Below are 12,478 nucleotides of genomic sequence, written 5' to 3'. Positions count from 1 at the left end.
TGGGGACAGAGGAGTCAAGAATCCACATCTCATTCCCTCTGTCCCTCCCTCCCTCCCTCCTCCAGCCCAGCTTCACGCTCCAGCACTCGCACTAGAAACTCTATCTCATGCAAACACCTTGTGCGCTATCACTGGTCTCATTTGGTGATTTATAAGGGCCAGGCATTCTCGCTTTTCAAACGCTTTCGTGTGAGCACAGAGCACACGTGGCTGTGGGACAAAATGAATCCAGCCTCCATTTTTTATTGGGTGAAAATGAGAGGAAGAAGCATGCACCTTAATTGAACACAAATGCAGGAGTCTTTATTGTTCGAGTACAAGGAAAGGAAGCAGCAGGAAATAGCACTGAAGCATCCGGCTAATGTTTTTTAATGCCCCAGCTACACTGGCCAAGTCTGGAGCTTCACAAATAATATTTTGTCTTCCTTGAATACATTGTTTTTTTATTAGTGCTCGGTAAGCTTAAACCCGGAGAGGACACCATACTTCCTGCCCCATCCTGACAGCATCTCTAGGCCTTAATGTGGGTGTTTTATCATGGCATGTAAATAATAAATTGGTTACAAATTGTGCTGCCAGGCCACTTTAAAGTAATTATATGGCATAAATAATGTGCATGCAGGATAAAAGGATAGATGAATAAATATAAAATCGCACAATGTCCTCACAAATGGTTTGCAGGCATCTTCCTGTCATCCTCGTCAAGATTTATGTAATGGATTCATCGCAGCGGGAAGAGTAGAGTTTGATGTATTTATTGCACTTGATGGAAAATGGCTGAAACATGCCATTATTGACAAAAATTGTGGGCTGCATGATAGAAAGAATGGTTGGGAATAAGTGGGCGTCAGTAAAGATGTCACATTTACTAAAGCTGCTTTTATAGCCCACGACTTCAGTGCTTTCATCGTTAAGGGTTGGAAAAATCGAGATGGTGCATCGGATAGGCATACCTACTACAATAAAGTACTAAATCAGACAGTAGGGTCTAGAAGGGTTCCTTATATGTAAACCTGCCAACCTTTTACGCATTTCTCATAGGAGCTCAGAGTACGTTGCTGCAAGTTGTCACTCAAAAATATGCCAAAAGGGTCTTCTTTTAATTCCTCAGTAAAGTCACAAATGAGCCAGTTGACATATGAATCTGTAAAGATTGACATTTGCATAGAAGTTTTGAACTCTGGAAGCCCCACCCCTTTCCCCGTGTCACATTAGTCCCCCAGAATCTGTGGGTTGTGTATATACGCACAATTCAGTATCTAAATTGAAACTTCTATGCAAATGTAAAGATTGACATTTGCATAGAAGTTTTGAACTCTGGAAGCCCCACCCCTTTCCCCGTGTCACATTAGTCCCCCAGAATCTGTGGGTTGTGTATATACGCACAATTCAGTATCTAACTTAGACAAGTCATCTGTGAAATAACAATATCGAAAATGCACTGCATTTTTTTTATGCAGGCTCTAGACCTGAACGCAGTTTGAATCCCTCTAGAGAGATCTGGATACAGAAGGTCATTATTTGTCTGACCTACTCCTGAAATGCTCCAAGAGTGAAAGAAACAGAGGAATTTCTTATGTTTCTTTCTGCCTTCCTTTTCTATTCCCAGTTTTCTCACCTGGGTTGTACAAGGTTTCGCTTTCATGTAAATGTTGCTTGTGAAATATTCATGAATGACCAACGGTTCCCTCTCAGCTTGGCTGACTGAGCATGCTACGCTTAATAAATAAATACAATTAGCTCTTCTACTCAGCAAGACACAAGGCAATTCAGTGGATCTAATTTGATAGTTTGGCTCCAAGCATGACTCTTAGGGACAACACAAAACTTTCTCACAGCTAATGTAAGCCTCCAGCCTAATGGCTGCTTGGGGGGTGGGGGTGGGGGAGGGACGACAGAACATTGTTCTTTTTCTTCACGCCATGCACTCATGCTTCACAAAACCTGGCCTCTCAAGACAGCCAAGATGTCTGCAATTCAAGATGCCTCAGGCTTTGCAGTCATTTGCTTTGTGCAGAAAATGCAGCATCTGTTCATGGATATATCATGTGACTCTTTGAAGTTATATGAACCAATTTCCTTAAAAAAAAAAAGTCTGATTTCCAGTTCTGGTTTGAAGAAATAGAGAAGAAGCTTCACCCAGCAAGGATGGTTGCATCTCTACCAGCAGGCACAGAGCCAAACTTTTCCTCAGACATGACAGTTCAGCCTCCAGTGAGGAGAGACCTTCTGCTGTCCTCATATCAGTGGGGGAGAGGTATGCCACACACGCAGATAAAGACATGAAAATGCTTTAAAGGCAAAGCAGGGCCAAAAGTGATGCAACCCACAGCTTGCCATGCTGCATTTGAACTCCAGAGAGCTGAACACACACAGACCATGAAATAACAACAGCGGCTCTCAGTCATCCAGACTGCTTGGAAAGATCCTGCCAACTCGATATGCAGTGGTTCTGTAGGTGCTTTAATAAGCACTCGTCAAGTGTAGCCTGCTGGTTTCCAGATGCATGCGAAAACAGCATATGCAACAAGTCTGGGATGTGTCAAGTGATTTGAATTTCCAGTTTTAGTCTGCAGATTCACCTGTTACCTTGTGATGGATGCAGAACTTTCTCTAGACCTCTTTTCAGATGGGAATAAGGAACAAATTAGGTGGGAGTGATGAAAAAAAAAAACTGGGAGTGAAAGACAGGGCTTGACTGAACGCAAGGTGGTGCCCCTTATGAAAGAAAAACAGTGACGCAGATGGTTAGATGGTAAGCGAGAGAGAAATAAGAGAGCAAGAGAATGGAAAGGGCAAGGAAGGCCATGGAGGATGGGCTAAAACACAGACAGAGGAAGGTAGAATATAAAAGAAAGGGCTGGCGGGAAGGACAACGCTAAAGTATGGAAGAAGGTCACACAAACAAGGATGGAACAGGATAATGGCAAGCAGAACTGAAGGGCCCATAGAGGCCAAGCTCACTCGCTGGAACACAGTTCTTTCGTCCAGCCCTCCTCCTCCACCACACACACACACACACACACACACACACACACACACACACACACACACACACATACATGCCCCATCTTCTGCTTCACAGGTAATTAAATGGATTTCCTGTCTTGTACTCAGCTAGAGAACATGACCCAGCACTCTCTGAGTGTATGTCGGAAGGCAGTCTAGGACAGCTCTTTGAACCATCGGGATGCCTGCAAACACGAGCATGGCCCTAAGCAAACAAGGGCCGCGGTGGGACTTGGTGGACAGGGGGAAAGTCTACAGAGATCCACTCCTTAACATCATGCTGCTGATTTTGGAGCATGCTACCTGTCTTATCTTGGCAGGAGAAAGAAAGTAACAAGGGATCAGAGAAGTTTCCATCTATACTTACCACAGGGGTTATTGTGATCCCTTGTTCCCAAGTGGAGTCCCTACATTTATAAATCGGGTCATGTAACTTAAGCACTTAGTCTCATCTTTTGTTTTATTCACTTATTTTTTTACAAATTAATATTAGGAATGTCAATCTTTGAATATGGATTGTGGGTGGTACTATTTTGAAATATTGCTAGGAGTCACATTCCAACAAGCCACATTTAAATTCGGACTCAAATCTTGACATGCCGTGCTAGCGAAGGAGTTCAGCAAAAAAAGAAAAAAAGAAAAAAAAAGTTTACATTATTAATGTTACAATGTTACGATTATTCATAAATTTGGGATTAAATTCAGGAACTAGTGCATACAGCCTAGTCTTAGAAAATACAATCTTTTGTATATTGCGACAGGCTCCATGCTGACATTCCTAGTACCCATTTTTATTACAGATAAGCACAACCTTTTATGACTTCACTTCACGACGGTCGCACGCCATCATCTTTTTAAAAATGTATTTTCTCTATTAGAAAACTCGCTTTGGAAAATTCTCGATAGAACATAACAAGCCCATCAGACAGGAGCGTCTGCAATTACAATGCCAGAGGTGCTGCATGCAATTTCGCCGCGCTAACAAGCTTACCATCAACCCGCAATCTCAATCACTGCTCAGGTTCCTGTATTCATTAAGGGCCAGCACCGGTCGCGAGTGGCTATATGAAAGGAAGTGCTAAGCACAGGCTGATTGGAGTGTACAGAGGGAGGGCTGGCTTCGCCAGATTGTGGGTAAACAGACGTGGGAGGTGGCCATTCGCATAATTCCGACCGATCGAACAAAAGCGCATGCAAATGTGGACCTTGACCCAAATCAAATCCTTGACCCATTCACTAATTGCAAATTACAGACCTCGGCACCCCAATCAGTGGCCTTTTAGCGCAAGATTCCAGACTCATTCTTCAACACACACACACACACACAAACTGGGAAATAATAAGGAGGGGAGCGGTATGCCATCAAGTGCAGGGATTTGTTATTCAAGATTGGTCTTGATTAGAGTGCATTTGACCCTGGATAGCGCTCTTTGAATCATCTAAGAAGGGGCAGCACTTTTGTACTTTTGATACAACTGCGGTCAGGGATTGCGGCCATGCTGAAAATTGGGGGATTTACACGGACATGGTGTTTGATGTCAGGGCGTGCGAGACTGTCATCTCTCTACATAGCGTATGCCACTGCTACACTCCCAGCAACCCCCAGTGTTCCATTAAGGCATTAAAATCAAGGAGAACAGCGCGTGGTCCTCACAGCCATAAATATTACATGACAGGCAGGGAAGCATCAGTTTGTAAATGCAAATCAGCTCGACGTTGCTTGTGTTTCCATCATTGTTTTTTCAAGTGCCCCAGGGCCTCAATGTGGAAAATGAGCCTGCATTCAGATATATTTTCCCCTCTTTTTCATACCCCTGCTGTTCTCCCCCTCAGCCTTCGTGCATGTTTTAAACCTATCCCCACTTCCCTTCGCACCTGGGTTATTTATTTAATTCATTTATTTATTTTAATGGATGTTCCATGAACGACTCCATTTCGTGGCATCGCAGTGCACACGATTTGAAACACTTCCATATTGACTAACAGTCTTGAAGCAGTGCATACATCACCCTTATATACGTAAAGCAGCCATGCGTGAAGTACACCACCTAGCAAACACATACAAAACACTCCATGAGAATACCAAAACACCAGAGCTGTGAAGGAGTCGATATTGTAACTTTAACCTATGCAGCGCTTTTGGCCCTTCTGCAGCTTCAGCTAACAAATTATCCTCTCAAGGAAATCCTGTTTGGAAGGATAATCCTTTCCTCATCATCTGGACAGACACTTTCGGTAATGAAATGGCCCAAGGGTGTCCCTGTCACCTGCTTCTCTGCCCACATGCACACATACACAGTCTCATCTGGCAGTACCACATCCTCTCTGTACTGTATTCTAGATCAACGATCAATATTTTACACTGAGAATCGGCGCTCATCATGCTTGGTAAACAGTGGCTTGTCTCAGGGTCACGAGGTAGCGCACCTGCCTGCAGAAGTGGGAAAATAGCCTTCAAACAGGCTGAGAACTGATGGCCTCGGCAGCAGCATGACATTTGGGTAGCAATCAATTTCCAAAGACTGGACTGACATAGAAAGGAACAGACAGCAAACCGCAGGGATGCATTCCAGCTGCATTTCAAGTAGTTCAGCTCAGAATATATCACCCTGCCACTGTTCTGGAAATATTTAAGTTGACAATGTGCAATTAATAAAATACAACAGGGAATCACGTTAAATTATTTTTGCAGTATAAGTATATATATATATATATATATATATATATATATATATATATATATATATATATATATATATATATATATATATATATATATATAAAGGATAGTGTATTGAGTCAAAGTTTAACACTGTAGCTGAAGATGAGTGTAAATGAGTGTATGGGATATGTAAGGAATAAAACTTTTGGGGTGTACTTTTATAGAAAAATAATCAATAACGTGATGGTGGGATGGGGACCTGTCGTGAAGAGTTACTGTTACCGCCCCAAAGTTGATTATTTTCATATAACTGCACATGATGAAATGTTTTTCCCTCTTATACCACAGCAATGTTCCACCTCAAAAATTTATTACCACAATGGTGCCTTAAAATTCCCGTGAAGTGCCTTGAAATGTGCAGCATTATTCGATGTGCAATTTCCACTGAAGCAGGATGTCAGGGCAGGACATATCGAGTGGCTCCTCCCTCTTTTTTGTATAGCCAAGAGTGTTTAGCTCACCACTGAGGCTGGGCTAAGCCATACTTGACAGTTAGTACCATGGAAAAATGCCTGTCACAAAGCTTTGAGCCGTCTCTTCTTCAAAGTGAATGAATTCAAGCCATTTCCTTCTTAAACAACTGTCAGTTGGAAAACTGAATAATACGCGAACATTCGAACAGTCAGAGACACACTTAGACCCATGCTTGCTCATATGATTTCACTCGCTCAACGATGGCAACTTCGGCAAGATGATATTTGTACTGTTGGGGGCGGTACACATCAGAATCTAGACAGCATTTGATTGGACAGAAACTCTGATGAGAAACTGAAGTGCAGAATGATGTCATCAAAATTGTTGACCCGTATTGGTGGTAGAGACAGACTGAAATCTCTGTCCTGAGGACTTTCTTGTGGAGGACAATGCATTGACTCCTTCCATGAATGTTAAATAAACATCTTACAAATGTACAATTTATATTTGTTATTTATTTATTTTACATACTTTTTTTTTTTAAATTAGCTATTACTACAGAAACATTAATGTAGTTCAATAGTATTAAATGTAACTATAAATGGTTAAAAACCACAATGTGGCATTCATCAAAGTGAGAAATTGTAGTCATTGGAAAATCGAATAAAAACTCTTTGGTATGTGCTGTCATCGGAAAATATTCAACTTTATGTCGCGCCATTTCACACTATTACGTTGTTGTTTTTTTTTCCCTATTATGACCTTTCCTGTTGTGTTTTAATCCTTATAAGGGGTTCGGCTAACGTGTCAGTTCAGGATTTAGTCTAGTACTTCTTTATATCTTGATGAACAAAATGAAATAAGCATGTTTAGCACATCAACACACACACACACACAGACACAGACACACACACACACACACACACACACACACACACACACACACACACACACACTCGCCTGTAAAAGCCTCAGAGAAAACCTCAGCCTTACCCATCCCAGTCTGTTGATTCATCATGTCAGATTACTCGTCCCCTTGCCGACGCGACCTTAAAGTGCCTTGTTGTCCCGTAATGCTGATGGCTGTTAAATGTGTACTGCTGAACTTGGTCCGTCCTCGGGCCAAGGACCTGAGTGGCGCTGATGACACACTGCTGGGTAAATTTGCGAGCATGGCCATCACAAGGACACATCTACAACGGTGATGATTACTACAGGCTCAAATATGATGTCCTAAACGCCGCTCTAAACAACCTTGCTCTGTTGATCATAGCACGCTGCTTTTTACAGCCATACTGGAACGCATTTGAATTGAAGTGTGTGGCGAAGCGTTAACATCGTACCACAGCTTTGATCACTTGGAAACGATGACAAATAGTAGTTTTTAGCGCAAATCCCCATATTTAACGTGTGTAAGTATCCACTACTAATTGGTACACAGTGCTTGAGGCGACTGCAAGCGGGTCGTTGATACTGCAAAACAAATGACAACATTGTTGAATACCCAGCCGTCCTCCAGGTGAGGTGCACAGAATGCTAATTTTCAATGTTCTCGACTGTTTTCTCTTAATTGGTGTCATCAGTAAAATGGCTGACAAATTGACAAAGTGGCTACACCGGAAAGCAGTGTCCTCACTTTCTCAATTAGCTCACTAAGCAGTGATTAGTGACCAAAACTGTGCACTCCCGATCACTTACAGGTTAATGCTCTGGGGTCGGCACTCATGTGAAATTGAAAATACAGAACGCAAACAGGATTAATGTGATGTACAGTACCTAATGAATAACACATGATGGGCTGTGATGTCATAGGGAAAAAAATCCACACTTGGGTGGGACGCTATAGTGATTTTTTATTTATTAATGAATGCTACATTTCATATTATAGAATGCCCCTGACACAGGTTAGTTCTAGTTCATGTTATTTCTTATAACATAGTTATTAACAAGTCATATCATACCCAGCCTCTTTTTTTTTTCTCTCTTGAAGTTAATAAGAAAAGTTTTGGAAAACAAGTTACCTGTGGTGCGCACGCATTTCTGATTTATTTATAGTGCTGCGGCTATAAAAATCTATTTATGTGTTGATTTGATTGAACAGGGTTCGCAGTAATCAGGCCTGGTTGCGTCTAGTCCAGCTGAACCCCATTATGAATGCAGTTTCATAGATTTGGGGAATTAGTAACTACAGGGGCAAATGCATTTTCACACAGGCCCAGTTGGTATTGGATAACTTTCAATTTCAATAAATAATTATCATTTAAAAACTGAATTTTGTGTTTCCTCATGTTGCCTTTGTTTTATCTTAGATTTTGTTTTAATTTCTGAAACAATTTATTATGAGATATACACAAACACAGAAGAAATCAGTATGGGGCAGATACTTTTTCACAGCACAGTATATTAATACAGATACACATGTTTGGAGCACTAAATACAGATATTGCATCACAACCCATAGTATAAAAATGATTGTATAAGAATGATATAAGAATAAGAATTGATAAGAATATATTAGAACAATGACATTAATATAAACCAGCACTAATGTCAGAGCTGTGTTACAGGAAATTAACACGTTTGCCTTACACCTCTGGGGTTGGGGGTTTGAATCCCACCACCGCCCTGTGTGTGCGGAGTTTGCATGTTCTCTTTTTGCTTCGGGTGTTTCCTCCGGGTTCTCGGGGGGGTGTCCCCCCGCCATGTGCCCTGAGTCCCCTGGGATAGGCTCTGGGATAGACCCTGAAAGATAACCAGTATGGAAAATGGATAGATGGACATATATATGTGCTCTTTATTGCAGCTTGAATTGTTCATAGTATGGTCCTAAGCAGCTCTGTATTCCATTCTGATCATGCCTTATTCCCTATGAGCTCAATTAAGCTGCTTGTTAGTGCTGCACTGATGCCACCGAGAGGGACAGTTACTTATTTATGTCAGTGTGAGATTATAGCATGAATATGACAAAAAACTAACAAAAACTACAAGAACCAGAGTCTAATCTGTTGTTAGCCATCGTTTTTCCTCAGTTAAAATAGCTCATCTGTTCTACTTGGGTCAAAGTGTTTTGGAGACCAGAGTGATATATAGGAAGGCTAATGACCTTCTTGTCAGCATTGCATATGTTATGATTGCTCTGATATATGAATCTACAGAACAGCAAAGACATAATAAATTGGGGCATCTTGCCAATATACACAACCGCAGTTGTTACGTCCTCGGACGTATTTCATCTTTCTCTGTCACTTCTTCTCTATCCCTGAAGAAAACCAGTTCTGACACGGAGGTTGGCAAATCAAGAATGACATCATACAAAAAAAGCGAGACTGTTGTTGACATGTTTGAGCACATCACGTCAGTCCAAGTCAATAGCTAATTTGTATATTGTTATGCTAGCTTCATAATTTGACGATTCTTGGCTCCAAGCATAGGGCATCATGGTGCCATTTCTTCCCCATGTTTCTGTTTAAGTTCTGTACAAGTTCAGATTATGTTAATTGAAGACAAAAGTAGAAAGTAATCATTTTCTTTAAGCGCAGGTCAATCGGTAGAGGATTTTCATTGTTTAAACTGACATGGAGATAACAAGATTTTCCTGGGATCACATACAGTGTGACAAGTAATGACCTAAAGGCTAAAAAGCTTGAGGAAGGAAAAAAATAAAAAAATTTAAAAATTACATCACAGGGCACCAGGAGACACACAGACACAGACACAGACACAGACACACACACACACACACACACACACACACACACACACACACACACACACACACACACACACACACACACACACACACACAACTTTAATTTTGTATTTTTTCTCTATCATGAGAATACATCTCATTCTACAGCTTTGGTTTTCCAAATACGGACTTCAACAGTGGGACCTGGCAAGGAATGACATTCACAAAGCAGAAAAAATACCCACAGTTTTAATCAAACTGTGATAAAGTGCTGCATTCTTACGACACAGTTACCTTTCTAGCAAGTAGCATGAAATGAAAATCCAGCATGGAATAATATAATATAAAATATGAATTGAATCTCTGTGGAACAATGCAGCGGTTCGATGACATTTCCAAACAATGCAATATTTGTTCCTTTTTTTTCTTCCAGAAAGATAACACACACCTCAGCACCAGGAAATTGTAGCCTTTTGTCCAGGAGGTTGTTAGACAAACTGTGCATTTCATATCCAATCCTCCGGTTGAGACAGCATACGGTGTGATAAAAGACAAAGCATGATTTGTGTTGCATATTTGCATTTTAATCGGTGTTTGCAAACATAAATGTGGAACTTCTGATGTTGCTCAGGCCCCATCCAGACGTATAAAGATATGTCTGAAAACATAGTTTTTACCCCTCTGTTTTCAAATCAATTCCTCTACAGACAAAGAGCATTTTGTCTCGACGAAAACACGAAAAAAACGATTCGAAAGTGCTCACATTAGCACACCAGCCTGGTGATAATACAGTATGTCATAAACTGTTATCCCAAAGACCTCAAGAATAACGTTTAGAGCATGCATACCATATTGAGTGGTGTAGAAGACAAAATGCTTAAAACAAAACAAAAGCCACTGTTTGCAGTACCGTTTGTACCACAGGAGTGGTGGAGTCAGGAGCAGTACATCACATAAGTAAATTCAATTGCAAGCATGTTATTAAATGAGAAATTACAGACCACAAATGATCAACCTGATAAATAGAGTCCTAACACATTTATAACACATCCGACTCTGCAATGAGCTTCTGTAAGTTGATGTCACGGTGATCGGGTTTTTCCCATCAATATGACAACACTGAAGAACTTGGAAAAATATTCTGTAACACTTTCTATAGGTCATTTCTATAATAAACTATAAACAGAGTCATATCATGTCATAATGCTTTCATATGGAATGTTACATGGTGTTATAATTACATTTTACTTCATATATATATATATATATATATATATATATATATATATATATATATATATATATATATATATTCATCATCCACATCACCAAGCACCACTTTGCATAGTGCATTATGAGAACATACTGTATAACGGTGATATAATGTGCTATAAGTGCTACATATAATGCATTTTTCAACAATTTATAAATGCATTTTAAAACAATGCACAAACCTTTTTCATTAATAATTATATCACTTCGTTTAATGTTTTATGAATGCATTATAACATGCTATGAATTTATTCATAAGTAATTATAATATATGGCCTTCATAGAAAGTGCTGTCAAATTTGCCACTTTGGAGTATGCTTTCAAAGACTTCGTTTTCAATCACGTAAAATATTGTTTTGTTTTGTTTTTTTGTCTGGAAAGACATAGAAAAAAAAAAAACACAAGGAAAACTATGTTTTCTTAAAGATTTGTATACGGATGGATAGAGTTTAAGTTGTTTCAAATACTTCCATGAAATATTAACAGAGGAGAACTAAACAATTTCCAAACTCTCGCACATGAGACAGATAGGAAAACAAAGATTTTCTTTGGCTGACATTTCTGAAATGTGCTCAAACCTTGAAAAACAAAACAAAACAAAACAAAAAACAAAACACCAATATGAACAATGCATGAAGGCTAAGGCAAGGTGGATGGAGGAAGACTTTACAAACTAGACATACAAACCAGGAAGTTGCTGTGTGCTTGCTAATGATAGCGGTAATAGAGGACAGTGACATGAAGGATGGTCATTGATTATCTTAGAATTGCTCTCAACATCACCTGATCTGATTTGCTCCAGACTAACATTCTCAGACCCATCAGCCGAAAATTAGTGGCGAATTGAGAAGGGAGATGCAAGGGCCAACAAGAGAAACTGGTAAATTGGACAAGTGACCTCAAGATGAGCTGAGCAGCCAGGAGGCAGAAAGTTCCTGGATCTGTTTCTAATGATCATTAATGCCAAGTTTTGGTCTTCAAGCCCTCCTCACAAGGTGAAGGAAGGAAGGATGGAAGGGTAATAAAATCCATGTTTTCTTCTTCTTTTTTTTTAAAGTCAGCATTTGGAGCTTCTTGATAACCTGGGGGATTTTAGGAAATAAAGTTAAGAAGCCAGCATTTTAAAAGGTCAAGCCAGTACAATTTAACAGAGTCCTTATTAGTGTTATTTTTGCAAACTCGCCTTTTAGTATGCTGGAAGCACATTCACGTAAAGTAAAGTAACGCATGACTCTGTCAATGTCAAGCATAATGATGGCTTACACTGGCAGTGTTCAATAGGCTGAAGGATTTGTCAAGATTTTTCAATGTTTGAACTTGAACGGCAAGACCTAAAGCAAAGTATAGATCGGCTGAAGCAGGGACAATATGTA

Source organism: Ictalurus punctatus, chromosome 18, assembly GCF_001660625.3.
Source record: "Ictalurus punctatus breed USDA103 chromosome 18, Coco_2.0, whole genome shotgun sequence".
NCBI lineage: Eukaryota > Metazoa > Chordata > Actinopteri > Siluriformes > Ictaluridae > Ictalurus > Ictalurus punctatus.
Note: the sequence above shows the minus strand (reverse complement) of the source record.